Source organism: Triturus cristatus, chromosome 11 (assembly GCF_964204655.1).
Source record: "Triturus cristatus chromosome 11, aTriCri1.1, whole genome shotgun sequence".
Taxonomy (NCBI): Eukaryota; Metazoa; Chordata; class Amphibia; order Caudata; family Salamandridae; genus Triturus; species Triturus cristatus.
In genome coordinates this window covers 781,328,462-781,350,606 of record NC_140594.1, presented here as the reverse complement: position 1 = coordinate 781,350,606, position 22,145 = coordinate 781,328,462, and the positions used below count along the sequence as shown (strand labels likewise).

Genomic DNA, 22,145 nt, shown 5'->3' with positions numbered 1-22,145 from the left:
CGTTTTCCATATATGGAAAACAAGTGCTAAATTAATTAAAACAATAAATAACAACCAATGAAATACACATACAATTGAAATAACCCAATAAAATGAAAGCAACAATTAATGAAACACTATATAAACACACGAAAATTAAACAGGATCTTACACTGCAACCAAAAAAGCAAGAATAAGGAGGAACTCTGCAAAATTGCTGCGACAATATTGGACTGCATTATAGAAAACTCTGATTCCAGCTCCACAAAGTAAGTAAAATAGCATTTTAAAACTACTGCTACTGAAAATGTTCTCAAAGCACTTTGTATAAAAAAAAATGATTAATATTTATTTTTTAAATGTAATCTCCTCTACAGAAAATTCTGAATACACTCAAAGAACTACAGAACAGTGTGAAATATCAACTTGCAAATAAAGTAAGTATTAAACTCAAAAATGCCAAACAGAAGTCCAAGCTAAGCCCACCCCCCCCACTAAAAACACATTTAAACAAATGTATTAAAAATTACTCTTTTTTTCAACAGGAATTAAAAAAATATATACTAAAGGCAAACAGCAAAGAAAACCCATCAGCATTAAAAATATTACTTAAATTCAACAATGTAAGTATTAAATTGATAATGTACATGTTTTAGTGACTTTTTCCTCTTTTCTTCATTTTTGTGGTGCTCAGTGTCTTCTTTTGACCTGAAAATAGAGCACCTTTTTGGGATGGTAGTGTGTGCTCTATGCGCACTATCAATGAGGCATAACGTTTCGCAATTGTTTTTCACAATTGTGTTTTAATTTTTTAATGAATAAAGTTGTTTCTAATATTTGTGTAAGTAATTTTGCAGCCGTGAGAAAGTCCAGGAGGACAAAACGCGCGTAGGCTGCCGTTTTCTTGTCTCAAATGGAAAAAAATATTAATGATCGGACTGATCGATTGTTGTGGACTACTCATTGAAAGACTGTAAATTGGATCTTTATTGATTGGAGCCGTTCTTCTTTAATGCCTTACCACTTGTACAATGATAAAAGTAACATTGTGTAGGTGTGCTCAGGTGGATTTCTTGGAACATTTTGGTCTAGACTGCGGCTGCAGATCTAGCGGATCTTTTACCCAAGGTGGATGGGTAATACAGCGCCACAGAAGCACCCTAATATCTGAATAAATGTTATATTTGATTGTTTGAGTATAAAGAGAACTGACGTATTGATGTGCAGATTATTCAGCATATCCACTTTTGTTTTCACATGATACATGTTTTAGATGATAAGACAGTACAGGAATATTTGTAATAATTTTTATGTACATTTCTCTTATTATTTGAAACATCGGCTTGACTGAAGGGACCCAATTCATTACTTCCCAGAAAGGAACATTTTGTTTATGTTATATGGGGTATGTGTAAACATCAAAGAAAGCAAACAGGCAACAAAGTCAACTGGAAATGTAGTAAATATTATTCTAACAAATGTTATGGGAGGGCTGCAACAAAGGAAACAACTGCGCTATATGTTAGAGAGCATAACCACCCCCCTAAAGTAGCTGAAATTGAAGTTCGAAATGCTTTAGAAAATATAAAAGAAGCTAACACTAGATCAGAAAAGGCTACAACAGAAATACTTAAAGACATGCTCCGCAGAGTCCCACAACATGCAACTGGCCAAATGCCATCAATATTGTCACTAAAAAGAACAATAGCTAAAACTAAAAAAGCTACTGCTACCACCACACCTGTCCCCAAAATGTTTGCAGAAGTAGAAATACCACCTGAACTCACGGTTACTCAGAATGAAGAACAATTTCTTCTTTATGACAATAAAGCAACTGACAAAAGAATAATAATATTTGGAACTCCCACAAATTTACTAAAACTAAAAAATTGTGAGACGTGGATGATGGATGGGAATTTTAAAATATGTCTCAAACCATTTTACCAGTTATATACAATACATGGACTTTATCAAAATACAAACATCCTCTTTATATATGCTCTATTACCAAACAAGCAAACCACCACCTATGTTGAACTGTTAACCAAAGTAAAACAAGAAACCAATAATTACTTTTCCCAAAGAATTATCATTGACTTTGAACAGTCAGTGATACAAGCCATGCTAAAAAACTACCCTCACACAGCAATTCAAGGTTGCTATTATCACTTTAACCAATGCATTTGGAGACACCTCCAAAAATCTACACTAAGGGGCCGATTACGATGGCGGAAGGACCGCCACCGCCAACCTTGCGGTGGTGATCCCTCCGCCATCGAACAATGATTCACCGCCCCCCAGATTAGGATGGCGGGCGGATCCAGACTGTGACCGTGGCAGGCACAAAAACCTAATCCTAATTTGGGGTGCAGGACCCCCGCATGCATGGCGGGCGGTCCCGATCCCCACCACGATGGCGGGCGTACTCTAGTCTGCCCGTCATCGTAATGACCCCCTAAGTGTAGAATATGCAACAAATAGCACCTTTGCATATCAAATTAAAAAACTAATAGCACTAGCAAACGTCCCATTTACTGACGTAGCCGAACACTACAATTTATTAATTGAAAGTGCCTACTATAAACAAAATGAGCAAAAACTAAGTCCCTTACTTGACTATTTGGGGATACCTGGGTGGGAAGGTTACACAGATCTGGACACAGAAGGCAGCCTAAATACCACATTCCACGGTGGAATGTATATAACAGTACCCTAAACAAAGAAGCTAAAACTAATAATGCTGTAGAAGGATGGCATAACACCTTCCAAGCCACAACAGGCAGAACCCAACCAACTCTACATAAACTATTACAATCTATCTAAAAAGAAAAAAGTTACCAACAACTAAGGGCCCGATTCCGATCTCGCTCGGAAACCCTTCTGACCGACACAGATCGGGAATGGCTTCCGACTGACACGTATGTGTACTGTCTGACTGATGTAGTATGATGCAATGCGTGTGAAATACAAACGACTCGCACAAAGCATAATACAGATGACTGACACGTACGGGAATCAACCCGTCCGAGCTAAATGTCCAGAAAAGAGCCCGACGCGACCGACTCGTCCCCGAACGCTGCAACATAGATTAGCGTGAATGGAACAGACTCGGACTACCCCGCCAATACATGAAAAAGCATCCGTTGCGGTCAATGGATCGTTTCCGTCATCCTCAACAAAATATACTAGAAACAGACAGAAAAAGTCCAAACAAGCATTTTCAAAGGCAAAAAAGTTATAATAATTAAGACACTCCCACAACTCCACCTATATAAAGGAACAAAATCCTTACCATGATCCTTTGCAAATTCAACAGACCTGCCAGCAGATACTACCACTACAAAGCACTGATACATACACTCACAACTCACCCACCACACAACCTGTACACTACTAGCACCTGTCAAATACCACACTCACAAACACACACCTTTACTCATACTCACTGACCCTCACCTTCACACTCACCCACACATCCACCTCCACCCCCACCCATCACCATGCTCCCAAAGATGAATCCAAAGTTCACAGACAGTGAGTTGGAAGTCATAGTAGATGGAATTCTCAGAGTAGAGCCACAGTTATTTGGCACCTTGGTCCAACAGACCTCTCTGTCCCAAAGAACGAAGATATGGGAGAGGATTGTCAACAAGGTGAACGCTCAAGCACCTTGCCGGCGCACAACGGATGGTATCAGGAACAGGTACTATGATGTGCGAAGGGGGGTCAAGAAGCTCTTTAACAAAGAGCATGAACTGAGTCAGCGGACTGGCGGTGTCCCTCCTGCAACACCTGTGCACTTCACTTCCTGGGAGGAGAAGGTGCGGGCCATCCTTCCAACGGAGGCCGTCCATGGAATGTCAAGAGTACCAGAGCCTGGTGAGTACATAATCAAATAGCCAATATTGACAGCAAATACACAGCCACAGACATCACCGTCAAGGACAAAGCAATACAAATCACTGTCAGCAAAGCCATAACAACATTAAGCTAATGAGCCTGTGATGTGTATGCCAGTTTGACAAACAAAATACCTGCAATCTCAGACTAATATGAAACTATTTCATGATTTGTAACAACTTACTAAAATACACAGCAAGGCTTTGAGCTCAACACAGCAACCACCACTTTCAGCCATCTTGCCAGCACTGTTTTACTCACTCACAGGGAATCTGAGTCACAGGAAGGAAGGATGAGATTGCTGGGAAGGAGGGTGTAGCTGAAAGCATGATGGGAGTTCATAGCCAACAGTCTTCCTACCACTTAGCCCAACAATCCCACCTTGAACCATGCCCATCTCACAGGGAGTGGAAAAGTACTGGCAAGATGGCTGACTCTGGGCTCTGGTGTGTGAAGCACAAGGCCCTGTTAGGAGTTGTGCTCAAACAAATACCAGGCCCCACTGTCAGACATCTTGAACATAAAGTTTGATTCAATGTCATGGAAGCATGGTTCGTGGTGGCCTATTTGGTCTGGGGGGAGAAGGAGTGCTAGCTTTGACTACATCTACCAGCAGGCCCTGTCACACACACACCCCTCCCACCAACACCAAACACCACACCTGGGACTATGCTCTCCCTGGGAGTAAAGGAAAATCTACTTCCAAGATGCCTGACACTGGGCTCTGGTGTGAGGAGTACAAGTCCATGATAGGATATGTGATCAAAAATAGATTTTTACTAACAACATACCTGCAATGTAACTGGAAAGCTCACCATTTACAAAAATGTACAAACTTTACACTAACTCACAGCAAGGCAATGGGATCCAAACAGCAGTCACATTCAGCAGCCATCTTGTTTGCACACATTCACTCCCAGGAAAGCTGAGTCACAGGAAGGAAGGTTGGGAAGGTTGGGATGGCTGGGAAGGTGGGTGTAGCTAAAAGCATGATGGGAGTCGTAGTCACAGTTAACAATCCCCTTCCCACATGGCCCAACAATCCCACCTTGAACCATGCTCATCTCACAGGGAGTGGAAAAGTACTGGCAAGATGGCTGACTCTGGGCTCTGGTGTGGGGAACACAAGGCCCTGTTGGGAGTTGTGCACAAACAAACACCAGTCCACCACTGTCAGCCATCCTGCCATCACTGTGTCACTCACTCACAGGGAAGCTGAGTCAAAAGGAAGGAAGGTTGGGTTTTCTGGGAAGGTGGGTGTAGTTGAAAGCATGATGGAAGTTTTAGTCACAGCCAACAGTCCTCCTTTCACATGGCCCAACAATCACACCTTGAACCATGCTCATCTCACAGGGAGTGGAAATGTACCGGCAAGATGGCCTTATGCATTAATTGACTACAAGTCACAACTAGGCCTTGGGCCTCTCACACCAATCCCCACTCTCAGCAATCTTCACTGTATATTTCCACTCACTGTCTGGGGATGCATTGTCCCAGGTGTGCTCGCTGGTATGGCTGGGAAGGTGTGTGGAGTACAGGACATGGTGTGAGTTGCAGTCATAGCACACATCACTTCCGACACACAAAGCAACATGTCCATCAGTGACAAGGGATACCTGACAGTGAATGGAGGGGCCACAACATTATGGCTGACACTGTTGCATGGTGTCATGTACACAAAGCACTGTTGCGAATTACATTCAACTCCTACATCTTGCAGCGTTGTCAGCATCCTTGCCGCTACACTCCCCTCACTGTCATTGATACTTTGTCACACAAGCACACAAACCTCTGTACCTCACAGCTTTGAGCCTGAAAAAGCTGGAAAGCAGCCTTGGCTAACTCATCTGTCCATGGAGGGCAAGGACAATATACATGATGTGATCAGGCACAATGCAAAGCAGTTGCACCATTTGCTACTGACAGCTATTCACATGTGTGCAATGAGATAACAACTAGGAACACATTAATCAAAATACCATAAACCAAACACCACATACATTCTGGACTGTGAGTGTGGAGGTTGGCACACCAATTTGACTGAAAACGACATGCACAAATGCCAGCACACATGCACAAATCTTGAAACATATCGTAAGAGTACGTATATCATTGGAAAAGCAAAGATGTTGGAAATACCAACACACCTGGGTCATGCACAGGGTGTCACTTGCCAGTCAATGCCTATGTACAATCAAATGAACAAAACATGCCCATTTATGCACAGAGCTGGACATGCTCAGCAAAAGACTTCTTGTTAAAATCACAATGTTCGCTGAAAAAATAGGCCTGGATCTGTGACGATAGGGGACTATTTAATGTACCTACACTCATCATAATGTACAATAGCAAATGTAATGTGTCTGATACGAGGACCTGTGCAAAAACACCACAAACATTATGTCTCTCATCGACCCACAGGGCCTGCTGGGGATACTGCAGGAACAGAACAGGAATACCAGTCCCAGACTCTGGTTGACCCTGAGCTCTCCGGTGTGGATGTCTCTCAGCCCTCAACGGATGACGATGAACTACCTGGTCCCTTTGGTGTGGGTCAGCATGCAGCACCAGCAGCTTGAACACCAGCACCCCCTGCGACCTCTCCCGCTACATCTGTCAGCCCCCAGATGACCTCTACCAACACGGACACACTAAGGCAACAAAACAATGAGAGCACAGCAACAGAGGGCACTCTGGAATTGGCAGACAACAACAACACCAGTGTCAACGATGAAGGAGGCTCAGTGTTGTCTGTGCCTGCAACATCAGGTCCTGCTTGTGTGGGTAGGGGTGGTGAGAGGGGCCATGGGGAGCGGTCCCGTGAGGCAGCTGGTGCTGATGATCAAGCAGACTCACAGTTGGCACGCATTCTATATTCATATCTAGAATGCACCAGAGACTTTTGCCAGGTAGTTGGGATCCTCAAAGACATGCAACAGGCTGCCCATTATGCCAAAATGGACTCACACATGTCCCACATGTCCAGAATGGACTCACATGTCCAGAATGGACTCACACATGTCCAGAATGGAGTCCAAAATGGATAAAATTGATGACCAGACTGCGGTGCACAGGAACAAACTTACTTGCTTCTGCCAGATTGCTGAGAACATGACCTCACCTCCCTGTGTGCCCACTACATCTGTTACTACTACATCTGCAACTGCCACAGGGAGGGATGAGGACTCTGGTGGAGAGTCCCCTGATCCACGGCAGCCGCACATGAGGGTCCCCCAGAAAAACATGAGAGGGGTTGTACAAAGAAGGACAAATGAGAGACAGATGGCTATGCATCCCCCCAGGAAGTGACATCCTGCTCCTGATATCCTCCATTGTGTATTGACTGTCACTGAACTCCCCCACATGGGATGGAGAGTCTAAGTTGGATCAATGACTCAAATGACTGTGGACTTGGCTCTGAAAATTTCATCTACTACCAACAACAACAACTCTGTGAACTTTGGATTTCAACAAATGATACAGCACTATCACTTTCTTGTCAAATGTCACACATGCACTGCAATAAATCTTTATTCACACAATACTTGCTTCTGTTGTGAATTAAACACTGTTTGTAATATAGAGATGATGTCCTGAAAAAAATGCTTTTGCTGAAAAACAAGTACAGCAATTTACCTACTGTCTTGTGAGTAAATGTAACATGTCACATATGAGAGATACACACAACAAGGTCAACACAACACAAATAGTACATGGCATACATCCTCATTGCCTCCACTGCTGTAAACTGAAAGAACATTTCAATACACAAACACTAATCATTGTTAGACAAACTGAGAATCAGGGCACATATACAGTATGTAAATGAATGTTGGGTGTGTGTATTCAGAAGAAGCTCACCTCAATGTGGAGCACATGTTTATTACACAGGCACAACATGTTGCCTCCACAATAAATGAAATCAAATCACACTGTGACAATAAACACAAATTAAACAAGACGTTTGAAAAATTTCAGAATTGATTGTGTGTCACATATTCCTGATCCCAAGAAAAGTTGCACTCTGTAACTGCATTGTGTGTCTGGGAGGTCACATGTCTTCATGTAACAGCCAAAGAGCCCTGTGAAGGAGAGACATATAACAGACTTGAAATACCAAATTTTCTGCATACATCTCCAAAAAACATTTCATACTTAAAATTTGAAAATTGTGAACAGTAGCTAGGAGTCATGTCAACACTGTACTGGTGAACATACTAACTCACTGTACACCAAACAACTCTAAGTATCATGTTAAGTAGCATGCACCCACACATATACAGAGATATTGTAAAACAGACACATATCATGAAAAGAAAGTACTTTGTCAACTCATCATTGCATACTTACAATCATGTGAAAAAGTTGTTGATGAGCTGTCTCCGAACATCCCCCTCCCCCTCATCATCACTGGCAACATGACCAAGGCCTGGATCCTCCCTTGCTGGAGGCTGCTGGTCCCCATCATCTTGGATGAGAGGTAGCTCATTCCTCACTGCCAGGTTGTGTAGCATGCAGCACACAATGATGATCTTACACACCTTCGCTGGTGCATATTGGAGGGCTCCTCCTGTACAGTCCAGGCAGCGAAATCTGGTTTTCAGTAGCCCAAATGTCCGCTCATCTGCCTCATTAAAACTAGACTCAGCATGGGTGACAGGGTTCCTGAGTGGTGTCAGCAACCACGGCATGTTGGGATATCCAGAGTCTCCTAAATTTAAACAGCAAATACTTCTTGTGTCTGAAAACAGGGTACAACCTGACATACAAGCAACACACAACATAAACAGACATTACCCACCAACAAGCCAGGTATGCTGATTTGACAGCTGAGACATCATCTGTGGGATCCTACTGTTTCTCATAATGTACGCTTCATGTGCTGATCCTGGGAAACGCTCAGAGACATGTGAGATTGTCATGTCAGGCAGACATACCACCAAGGCATTTATGGAGTGGTAACACTTATGATTCCTGTATGTTTGTTCATTGGCCTGTGGTGGGACCAAAGCCACATGTGTACCATCAATGGAGCCAATGACATGTGGCATTCTTCCCAACGCATAAAAGTCACTCTTGATGTCAGCAACATGTCATTGTGTTGGGAACTTGATGTACAGGTTCAGAAAATGTAACATTGCCTCCAAAAAATCACGAAGCACACGGCTAAACATTGTCTGTGACATCCCACCAGCAGTAGCCACAGTTTCCTGGAAGGTTCCTATGGCAAAGAAATGTAGGGCTGTCATCACCTTCACCTTGGGGGTCAGCACAAATGGATATGGGCATCCAGGTAGCAAATGTGGGGCCAACTGCTCTGCCAACTCCTCAATGAGTGGCATGGTGAAGCGGTAACGTCTGATGCTGTCACATTCTACCATGGTCTGTAGGTTGAGGAAGGGTCTGTGGACAGCTGGTCTCCTGCAATACATAGGGAACAATACAAAACATTATTGATACACTTTCCAATGCGGTAAGGAACATGCAAAAAATCATATACTACATGACTCAATGAAGTCAGAGGATTAATGTTGAGCCTTGACACAAAGGGCACCTATGTGACCCTCACCGAGCATTTCATTTTATAATGGTTTGTCCACAATTGCAATTTTGTGCTGTGACTAATCAATGGTGTCTGTCACAGTCCATGTGATCAAACATTACATACTAAACACACACCTAATTAAGTATCAAATATAGATGTTTGTAACAACTATCACATGGTGGAAAGGTACACAGACAGGGATCATGTAATGCCACCTAGGTGGAACACTAGATACAGACAGCGTGTCACCATGCACACCACTGTCATATTGTGGACACTGTCATGATGTAAAGTCTGACATACATGTACTATCACATACATAAAACATTCATGATGTTTAGCACATTTGTTTTGACAAGCATACATGTATGCCTGTGACAGAAAGACACAACAGCAACTCACATGCCAAATACAAGTTGATGTATCAAGTAAATATCATTAACAATTTCAACAATGGAGTCTCTGCGTTGTACAAGACTCAGATACTGTGGATTCACTCAAAATAACTTCACACAATGCACTTTCTAACACACAGTTCAATAAAGCATTTATTATGTGTGGATGAAACCTGTGTTAACACAATGATCCCCTGGGAATGTGTCTAAGCCTAGGAGGGTGATCTGTGAAGTGGTCACTCACAGTTGTGAGGTTCCTCACAAACAATGTATTTGGTGACCATCCATCAAGTTTGGCACATCATGGGAGTGTGAGCTATAGAGTACCCTGTCCAATATGACATGTGAATCACTGTACCCACACATGTAATGCAGCGGAACATAAAGATTTGCTATACTGTCTGACATGCTGATTGATTAGTGTAGGGCGCCTGAGCCTCACTCAAAACGTGTGGTTCACATCCTTTGGATGTTGACTTTAATGGTGAACGATGCGGGTGAGTATTGAGTGCAAACATGTGCCGCATCTGAACCAAGCATGATGCACACACAGCCCTGCCAAGTACCACGCATCAGACGTTAGACTAACGCATTTCAGTGTGGTGGGCCGCATCACCGCACTGAAATGCGAAGTCATGCATATTAGCCTGTGCCAAAGCTCTGCGGCCCAAGCACGGGCTGCTAATTATAGTTACACCACAGTTGGGTGGTACAGGCAGGGTGCAGTGCACACTGTTGTGCAGACTTCTTGAGATACTTAATGCTACAACGTAGCACTGGTTCAATCACCGTGCGGCATACATTTCAGGAAAGTCAAGTAGTGCCTGCCAATAGCTACTAAAGAGACATTGACGAGAAAGTGTGAATAATCTCAGACTCACAGTTATAGGTGAAGTGGGTTGTTACGTAGCCTAGCCTGGCTCCCGTGGCGCAAGAGTGTGGCAGTTGAATTCAGATTAGTGGCTGCTGCCTAATGACTCATAAACTTGCGCTACCGCCGTAATTAACACTATAGCGCAACTGACCGAACCCAGCTGGGCCTACTGCATATGACAAAAACACCTGGACTCTCACTGCGGAAGCAGGAGTGGGGTTGGGAAGCGCCACACCTGCAGAGTTCTTCGTCCACCCAGCACGCCCACTGGCGTTTCTCAACCAGCCACAGTAGCCTCGGTAGGATTGCCAAAGTCACCCGAGGTGCAACACTGCCTCAGAGTCCATACTAGTGACCTGCTTGTCACATATCATCCCCGGCAGCACCCTCGCGAGAATCCGCATGGCGATGTGATGCCTTTCCTGTAGTTCATGTTGCTTTTCAGCAACTGGCACTGATCCACAGGTGTAGCGTCAGTGACAATGACACTTTCTGTGTTGTCCGCGGGCAGATTCTTGACTTTTGAAACTCATGAGCTTCCTGCTTGGGTCATGGGTTTGGCATAGTTGAACCCAAATCTATTTTTGCATCATTGGATACATTCTGTAGGTCCCTGCTGCAAAGTGAATCCCCGCTGTCTAAATGTTTAGTCTCACAAGTAACTCTATCCCCAAATCTGATTTAGATTGATAAATCTCAACAGAACCTCGTTCTGTTCACTTTTCTGTAACTTTTCTCCTATGACCATCCTAAATTTATCAAAGGCTGATTCAACCAATGAATGGACAAGTAACGTATTGAAGAAGCAGCCAAGCCACGCAATGAATAAGTGCCTGCCTGCCCTCTGTTACTGAGCACTGCAGTCACACAGTCTGTCTCCGGGTAGAGCCCTTCTACTTCTGTTCCTTTGTAGCAATTCTAAGATCTTCTGATGATATGAGGATGCGGGCAGACAGTGGCCAGTCAGTGATCTTGGTGCTGTTGGACATGTCAGCGGCTTTTGACACTGTAAACCACGGTATACTGTTAGAGAGACTTAAAGACCAGGGTGTGACCGGTCGCGCCCTTGACTGGCTTTGTTCTCATCTAACAGACAGGACACAGACAGTGTGCCTTCAGCCGTTCTCCGCTAACAAGTCTTCCTTATGACAGGGGGTCCCGCAGGGCTCAGGGATTAGTCCTGTGCTCTTTAACATCTATTTGCAGCCTCTCATTCCGCTCATTAGATCTTTTGGAGTGGAGGTGGTGAATTACGCGGTTGATACCCAGCTCGTGTTTTCCTTGGAAGGGAATGATTCCATTTCCTTGGAAAGATTTCATGAGTGTATGACTAGCACCACGAAGTGGCTTAAGAAGAACTGGTTACAATTTAACAGCTCTAAAACGGAAGTGGTCCTGTGTTCTTCCAGAAGATCTGATCAGCCTGTTTTACCCATATTTCAGCTGTCCCCTACTGGCACACCTATTACCCCTTCTAGCACAGTACGCAATCTGGGGGTGATGGTGGATCAGGATCTCCAACTGAATTCTCAGGTTAACAAAACGGTTGGCACTTGCTTCTCGCTAATCCGAGTGCTGAGAAAGATCCTCCCTTTCTTGCCTAACTCTGCTAGAATGCAGGTTGTGAGATGCGTAATTCTCAGCAGACTTGATTATTGCAACTCTCTATATCTGGGTGCGCCTAACACACTTATCGGGAAGCTGTACAGAATACAGGCCATTGCAGCAAAACTTGCTTTAAATAGGCAGCGAGGGACCTCAACCACATTAGCCTTGCGAAATTTGCATTGGCTGCCGAATTCAATTCAAAGCTCTATGCCCTGTCTTTAGGGCAGCTCATGGAATGAGCCCTAATAACCTGCAATGAAAATTCAGCTGGTATTCTCCAACTAGAAACCTTCGTTCTGCTTCTGCATTTCTGATGAATGTAGTCAGGTTCAGGCGGTCCAGAACAGGTGGCAGATCCTTCTCTGTCGTTGCTTCTCGGCTATGGAACACTCTCCCTTTGAATCTACGTCAGGTCCAAAGTCTTATGGATTTCAGGAAAAAGTTGAAAACTTTTTTATTCCCTAGGCTGGAGTAATTTTTCCCTCTGATATTATCTCTCTTTTCCTCCCTTCCTGTGTCACACCTCGGCTTCCCCTATTAACTTCTGGTGGGGACTCTCCTTTTTAAGCGCCTGGATACCCGTCGGGTGATAGAGCGCTATATAAGCACCTCATTACATTACATTACATTCTAAATTTCTCCTCGCTCAAATGGGTGTAATTCATGATATTTACATGTTTTAAACATCTTCATTGCTTGATTTTCATGGCGAGAAAGTGTCACTCATAATCAGTGAAATGTCACTCATAATCACACTGAAAATATGAAAATGACACATATAGCAATCTGAAACCTTGGAAGCCATGCACACATTGGCTATTGGTCATCATGGTGACAAACTCGGGTGAGCTTTTAAAGGACGCCTTCTCCACATCCGAACCGAGCCGGACACACACATTGGCTATTGGTCGTCATGGTGATAGAAGCGGGTGAGTATTCAAAGGACACGTTCTCCACATCTGAACCAAGCCCGATGCACACATTGACCATTGGTCGTCATGATGACAGACGCGCCTTTCGCTTCGTGTACGAATCCCGTGCAAACTGATTCTGTTAGCTTACAACAACAATGTATCAAACTCAATAGTGTTATGATGCGGAATATTTGAATGACGTGGTAAGCATGTCAAATGCGTGCAATGTTATGGATTGGCCAAATTTGGATAATGCGAACGGCTCGGACCTATCGCTTTGGACGCATGGAAGAGAATCCGCCTCTATAAGTCTGTCTGTTCCCAAGAGACTTCACTTGCCCGCACTACATGCTACTTGACAAGATTTCTAGCTACCACTGCTGCTGTCTCTGCATCCTCTGGGATCTTCAATGGCACGTACTGTGGAGAGGAAACCAGCTTTCACAGCGGAGGAGAACCAGGCCCTGCTGGACTGCTTCCTTCCACAGTACAGCAAGCTGTATGGAAAACCAGGGGAGCAGGTGAGTGTTGATTACACTGCCTTTTCAACTGGCCATGTTTTAAAACAGGCACTACTAGCATTGTGATCCCCAAGGGCAAGCATGCACACATAGTTAATGTAAGTCTTACAGTGTGTAGATTCATGTTCTGGACAGGTACATTGATGTAGAAGTGTTTTTGGTGGGATTTATTTCTCTGCACTGTTCTCATGTTATTAAGGGAGACTTGCACACAGGACAACTGGATGTATGACGTTACAACGCACACTTTTACAACGCATGCACTTACAACGCATTTTTTACAATGCACAATCCATTACAACGCATGACATTACAACGCAGGACACTACAACGCATTTTTAAAAACTACCTTTACAACGCATTTCCATTACAACGCATACTACCTTTACAACGCATACCATTACAACGCATAATATTAAATTGCATTTAAGGTAAGTATTAGATAGTATAGGTGTAAAAATTACTATTCTTACTCCAGGGGGTGCAACAGTAGGGTAAGTGTTGGATAGTATAGGGGTAAAAATTACTATTCTTACTCCAGGGGGTGCAACAGTAGGGTAAGTGTTGGATAGTATAGGGGTAAAAATTACTATTCTAACTCCAGGGGGTGCAACAGTAGGGTAAGTGTTGGATAGTTTAGGGGTAAAAATTACTATTCTAACTCCAGGGGGTGCAACAGTAGGGTAAATGTTGGATAGTATAGGGGTAAAAATTACTATTCTAACTCCAGGGGGTGCAACAGTAGGGTAAGTGTTGGATAGTATAGGGGTAAAAATTACTATTCTAACTCCAGGGGGTGCAACAGTAGGGTAAGTGTTGGATAGTATAGGGGTAAAAATTACTATTCTAACTCCAGGGGGTGCAACAGTAGGGTAAGTGTTGGATAGTATAGGGGTAAAAATTACTATTCTAACTCCAGGGGGTGCAACAGTAGGGTAAGTGTTGGATAGTATAGGGGTAAAAATTACTATTCTAACTCCAGGGGGTGCAACAGTAGGGTAAGTGTTGGATAGTATAGGGGTAAAAGTTACTATTCTAACTCCAGGGGGTGCAACAGTAGGGTAAGTGTTGGATAGTATAGGGGTAAAAATTACTATTCTAACTCCAGGGGGTGCAACAGTAGGGTAAGTGTTGGATAGTATAGGGGTAAAAATTACTATTCTAACTCCAGGGGGTGCAGCAGTAGGGTAAGTGTTGGATAGTATAGGGGTAAAAATTACTATTCTAACTCCAGGGGGTGCAACAGTAGGGTAAGTGTTGGATAGTATAGGGGTAAAAATTACTATTCTAACTCCAGGGGGTGCAACAGAAGGGTAAGTGTTGGATAGTATAGGGGTAAAAATTACTATTCTAACTCCAGGGGGTGCAACAGTAGGGTAAGTGTTGGATAGTATAGGGGTAAAAATTACTATATTATGCATTGTAATGGTATGCGTTGTAATGGTAGTATGCGTTGTAATGGAATGCGTTGTAAAGGTAGTTTTTAAAAATGCGTTGTAGTGTCCTGCGTTGTAATGTCATGCGTTGTAATGGATTGTGCGTTGTTAAAAATGCGTTGTAAGTGTAGTGCGTTGTAAAAGTTGCGTTGTAAAGGTTGTTCCCCAGGACAACTGCACATGGTGATACTTGGCTAACCTTTAGGCACTATCTGCCAGTCTGACCATGACCTATATGTCCAAGTGTGTGATGAATAAACATGTAGCATGTGTAGTAATGGTGTGTCACCATGTCTTCCTTACAGGTCGACGCTCATCAGAAGAATGAAATTTGGTAGACCATCGTCCGGGCTGTAAGATCTTTGGGGGTCTTCAAACGCCACGTCCGCCACTGCCAAAAGAGGTAACAGGACATCAGTGGCTGGACACGGAGGATTGCAAGAGTCCAGCTGAAGCTGTCACCTCCTCGCAAAAGGGGTGGATGACAGACCCTGACCCCTCACATGCTCTGGATAGTGACGGTGGTCTTCCCTGACCTGGATGGGCAGTTGAAGGCCAGACAGCAGCAAGGAGGGGGTGAGTATGTGCCATGTTGCTGAACTATGTTTGACATGCATGTTGCACTCCCTCAGTCTGGTAAACCTCCCACAGGTCGTCTGTCTGCTGAGACACCACTTCTGTGGCAAAATGTAATGATGCCCCATTATCATCTGATGCCCACGTTTGTCCCTTTCCGTCTGTGACATGTGACACTTACGTCCTGTGTATTTGCTGTAGTCCAAGCTTAATGTGATCAGCACCATATACAACAGGTGCATTGAGTTGACCATCAGGAGTGATGTAATTGTCTGACATGTGTCAGCACATTGACTGAAATATGACCTGTACTCCGTGTGGGACATACACATGTGTTCAAAATGGAGATCTAGGTTCACACAGGTTTGCAAAAAAAATGGTACACGCCCGTGCAGCAGGTGAGACCAATGTTGATGCCTCAGAAAAATGAAATGGATAAGTGTTCAAAATGTGTAGTCCCCTGCATGGTGTTCTGCGCAATCACATGTATCACATGGACCAAGGACAGGTATGCCAACTTAGGCCATCTGAGACACTGTCACATCAGAATTAGGTGTGACAGCCAACACTTTCACCATTGTAAATTTGAAATTTATGTGTCAGACTCAGTGACAGTGTGTACAGGCAGAACTTTTTAAATACACAGGTGGAAAATATAGGAAATATGGACAGACATCTAATGTATGGAATGCGGCTCAGATACACAGGACAAAACATGTGTGTGTCATCCCTTGATTCTGCATAATGGTGGATTCAACATATATGTGTATGTTGCATTACTTTCTTCTTGAGAGCTCTAAAAAAGTTCACATAGACAGATTTGTTCATTCATATACTCCAATGTATAAGTAGGACAACATGAACTTGTCAAAGTCTTTAAATTGTGTGTAGCACGTAAGGGACATGTATACTTGACCACTACAGATGTTGCTTTGACAGTGAATACATGATTGTGACACGGTGCTGACTTTACAATTGTGATTCACTGGCCCTGTAAAAAGAGTCAGTATAGACTGTTTAGCAAGACAGGCCAGTGGCATAGTATGCCACATGTAAATTTGTGAGGATGCAGTATTTGTACTTGTCTGTTGTCCTGCATGCAGACCGTTTTAGCATTGACGTTCAAGACATAGGTGCCCATTATGATGACTGGGGATGGAAGTATGTCCATCATGTTAACTTATAAATGTGTCCATCCCATTTGCTGTGTCACTTCCAGATTTGCTTGCATGAGATGAGACATGTTTGTAATGACACATGACCCTCAGGAGCATTACAGATCAGACAACAGGCAAAATAGTGTGTTAGTGGAAATGTATTTATTGGTATTTGAAATACATCTAACAGATGGTTCTATTGCCATCATGTATTTGGGAGAATCATGTTTTACTGGCAGACTGCCAAGTGCCATATTCACATATGTGTAATGAATCTAAAAAGTTCCATGAACATTATTCAAGGGCTTGCTGTGTGATGTGTTGTGATAAAACTCATATGTCAAGTCTATGTAGATCACTGATTTGAATCTCTTTCTCACCCTTGTTCACAGCATTATCTACAGCTACTGGAGGAGACAGTTCCACGAACCAAGAGGAAGCGGCTAGCCAGACTGGGTCCACTGTGGAGGAGGAGGAGGGACCCAGTGGCACGGAGGTTGAGGGGAGCCACACTGAGGGCCGGTCAGAAACATCGACATCTGCAGAGGACCTATCAAGCTCCAGTTATGACTCTCTTGTGGTGGTGGGTGTTACGATAGCAGAGGCCGCAACATCAGAGTCTGCCCCCGCTGCCACCACCATCTCCACCCTCACAGCTGCTCCCATTCCAAGTGTCTGTGGATCCTCCCGTGTTAGGGAGCATGTTTCCCTCGGGCCAGGCACTGCACCCCCTGCATCTGTCACCCCTGCTGCCCTGAGTGTGGAGTCTGTGGATTTTCTAAACCGATACATGTGTTGCAGACATCCATGATGAGTGTCCTCCATGCACACACCAGTCTTTTGACAGAATTGGTGTCATACATGGAGGGCATGTTATCAGACATGTCTGCCCTACAATTAACAAATCAGTCCATGGCCTCCTTACTGACGGCAACAGTGTCCCTCCTACAGCAGTCCCTCACCCCTCCTTCCTCTGCCCCATCCACAGTCCCCACTAACCTACCTGACCCAAGCATACTCACACAGGCACATGCACACACACCAACAAACACAAGCAGCACACAGCCATCCAAAACAAAGTCCAAGAAAGCATGCACACACACTCAGGGGACTGACATCACACACACAGGGGAGAGGGCAAAAAAACACACGCACCCATCCACAACCACTACACATTCCTCAGCTACCTCTTCCTCCAAAACCCCTACCCTTGACTCTCCTGTAACACCCCCTTCCCAGAGGGTCTTCCTCTGTGACCTTGGCCTCTTCCCTACTGATACATCAGACCAGACTCGCAAGGGGAAGAGGAGATCCACCCCTGCACCCACACCCTCCATTAAGAGTAGGAAACTGAACCCCCCACCCGTACATCCCCCAGAACAAAGAAATCAAAAACCCCACCATCATCCCATACTTCCACCACAAAATCTACTTCCTCCCGAGCCCAGGCCATCCCTCCCAAAATTCACACATCGCACCCCATCCCAGTTTCACCCACACACCATTACACCATCCCCAAGGTGATAAGGCCCTTCCCCCTACCACTAGCACTTCCCCTCCCACAATGCCACACCTTCTGTCTGTTCTGGACACTGCAGTAGAGCCCCCACCCCCTCAATCAGACCTGTCCACTGCTGTGGAGCCCCCACCTCCTGAATCAGCTCAGTCCACTGCAGTGGATCCTGACACTCTAGTAGCCCCCATCCCTCCCACAACCCAAACTGGTACAGCCTAGTCCTGTCCCTGCAGTGCCTGGCATGCCCTTAATGATGCCCCTCCATGTGGAGATGTCCCCTAGATGTAGCAGTGCAGGCAAGCGAGGGAGAAATATTCATATGGATTACCCCCTAAAGGACTATATAATATGGACTGGCCATTGGCCTTATTGTTTTTCATGTTTTAGAATTTGTGATACAAATGCTGAATAAAGCATTTTTTTCTTTTGTAGATTTACTTTTCGTGTACTAAATTTTGTTAATAGGTCTAATGAAATTGCTGTTGAAATCTTGTTGTGGGAAAATAATGATATAGTGATGTGATGGACTGCATGTGGTCCATGGTATATGTGTCCTATTATAGTATGTATAAGAGTCATCATTCTCTGTAATTGCAGGTTGTCATGATCCACAACATTTTTAACAATGAGTGTGACATGGTTTTAACAACCTCCCATCTTTGACTTACACTTCTGCACATAGGTCGTGCTGACATTTGTACACATTGTACAAGTTTTTCAAGGTTTAACCGTCTACGATGGACAAGCAGAATAGCGCATTGATGATGAACAAGTCATCTGTCTCATCAGTACAACTTAGTAAACCTGAAGTTTGACTACATGCAGATTACTTTGGACACACACATGTACACAGGCTGATGGAAACAAAGTATTCTGTGTGTTGTAATTGTTGGATCCATGTCCGAGTCTCATTCTGACATGATAGACCCCTGCCACGACCAAGCTTGACATAGCTGACCTCCCACAGTAGTGAAATCACCTCATGGCAGTGTGTTAATCTGTGACATATCCTGAGTCCATGGTGTGTGTCATGTGAGCATGAATCTCTGTCTTCAAGACTATAGTCCCTGCAGATGTTCCTGTTTGAGAAGCTTTCTGTGTGCTGATTAGTCCAGTGCTTTCTAGGACTATTTGACTTTGAGTGTCCAAGATGTGGGTGCACCAGTGGAATGGAGTCATTATGGTGACATCCCTGGTTGGGTTGAGACAAGGGCCTGCACTGTGAGCAAACTCACGTGACACATTTGTAATTCCCCGAGTGCTAGCAACTTCAGTGTGTTTTTAATCTGTCATCTGTTTCTGCAAGTTTTGCACTTTTATGTGTCTATGACTGCTCACACCCAGCAGATTCTACCCTTCCCTGTACCCTGATGGCAACATGTCTTATTTGTAGGTCTCCTTGAGTGATTTCATTATTCTGAGACCTGGCGTTATCAGCAGTGCAGGAAGATAAGCTTATGCATTTGCCTGTGCATTGGAGCCTCCTGACACAGTTGTTGTATCCCCTATCCGGTGAGCCATGTGTCTTCCAAGTCTTCTGCAGTACACATTCAGCATTAGCAACTTGACAATAGTGATGATCTGCACATAATGCAGCTTTTGTAGTTAGATGCAGAGTTGATGTGATAGACTTGAAAACAAGTTATCATTGTAAATGGTCTGATCTTGAGTTATGTGCAACGCACATAGTCAACACATGTTGACTGTCTCATACGTTGTTGTTGGTCCATGCTTTCCTACACAGCAAGTAGGAATCTTGTCTACACATGTAGCGCTGACAGCTGTGACACAACCACTTCATGTTTGTTGCAGTGGTAGGCTCATGAATCTATTTTGAGTGTCTGTGGACTTGTGTGGTGTCGTGGGCAGTCTCCTGTGTGCTTCATTGTACACTAACTCATCAAAATGTCATTAGTCTGTGAGTGTGTTTACTCCTGTTGCCCTGCAGGGTTTTAGTATGTGTTGTTGTGGACAGATGCTGTGAATTTGTGTCCCATACATATGTGTGTCTGGCACCTCTTGTTCAACCATCAAATGTGTGTGTCCTAGTATGTGGTGTGCTGGTTGTACCTTGTTGATACTGAGACTGCCACTTTGGTCATACACAACAGTATATGGACCCATGTTTGTATTGTGGTCACACTGATGTGTGGTCAATATTATATTCCTCGTCATACAGCCAGTGATCCACACTGTCATGGGTGCCTGTGTAATGTCACCTGCCAATGTAGGCTTAGATGAGGCACATTGCTGCTGATCAAGGTGTGTGGTGTTTAGACTGGCCAAATGTGACTTGCCTCCTGGCAAGGCCCATACCTACTATGTGGCCATACATTACGGGCCATGCCCTGGGAGTAATGTTTGGGTATGTGAGATTACTTTGGTTCTTGCAAGGCATGTGACACAGTTCGCAAGAGTGAGTGTGCTCAAAATTATGGTCCACTTCCTAATTTGCCATCACAGAGGGTCAGCAGACAGGATACTGTCACCACAGTATTGTAGACTTGAGGGTACTGTGGAAGAGAGTCAGTCTCTTCATGTATTGTTTGGTGTTCAACCAAGCTTGTTCCGCATGTGACTGTTGTGCAACCGCTCATCAAACAATGCCTGATTGCCCACATTCACTATCCCAATTCATGGAATACTTCAGGATTGTACTCAACACACATATGTCTCAGTGAAGTTCAGCCACCCATTGTGTGTGTGGGCTCAACCTAGAAACACTTCCACACACACACATATTGTGTTTGTTCTGCAGTGAGTGGCTGGTTGGTTGTCTTTGTGCATCTTCTCCCATGTATTTCAACTGTCTTTGAAGGGCATTGAATGGATGTTTTGTTTATTTTATTTCTCTACTGGCCCTGGGACTCCTACATCTTCACTCTGCACATCTCTTATGTTTTGCATTTGACCTTGCTGCCACAGTGTGGAACTGGATCTCATCAAAACTGTAGTTTCAATTTGAATCCTTTGTATTTGTGTCTGTTTGTGACAAAATGTGTGTTTATGCATTTTGGATGGTCACATGTTACATTGTCCAAATTGAACATTGCTTGCAGTGTTAGCCCCGAAGAGCATGGATCGGCTGCACATGGATGAGGGTATGTAACACACACAATAATGTTTGCCTCAACAGTTCTGTTGTTGTTTGGCACACAACCACTACTTTATCACTACACTGCTCGTAGGTTTGTGCCCAATAAATAAATAATTGCTTGAACATAATGGGGGTGTGAGACATACAGTCACCTTTTTGTCACTACAGTGATGGGAGTTATATCCCATAACCCCTATGTGCTTGACAATGCTGGGGGATTGAACCCCACATGCACCTTTTTGTCACTACAGTGATGGGGGTGGTTATACCCCATAAGCCCTATGTGCTTGACAATGCTTGGGTATTGAACACCACACTCACCTTTTTGTCACTACAGAGAAGGGGGTTTGTCCAACAGAACACTTTATGTGTCAATTTTGAAGGCAGTTTGCACCCAAAACTCAATTTTGGCATGACAGCACTGGGGGAGTGTTCGGCATCCACCCGCTATTGGTAGTGATAGATATCCGACCCCTATGGGGTGGACAATGCTGGTAGTGGTAGACATCCACCCCCTATGGGGTGGACAATGGTGGGAGTGATAGGCATCCACCCCCTATGGGTTGGACAATGCTGTTTGTGTTAGGCATCCACCCCCATATGGGTAGAGAATGCTGGTAGTGTTAG

At 44.1% G+C, this 22,145-nt stretch overlaps 1 long non-coding RNA gene across 1 annotated transcript in view; it reads right to left on the bottom strand.

Moving 5' to 3' along the window:
- LOC146785426 (uncharacterized) overlaps positions 1 to 22,145 on the bottom strand; it is a 272,203-nt gene that overhangs the window by 1,368 nt on the left and 248,690 nt on the right. The gene's annotated exons all lie outside the window — the stretch shown is intronic.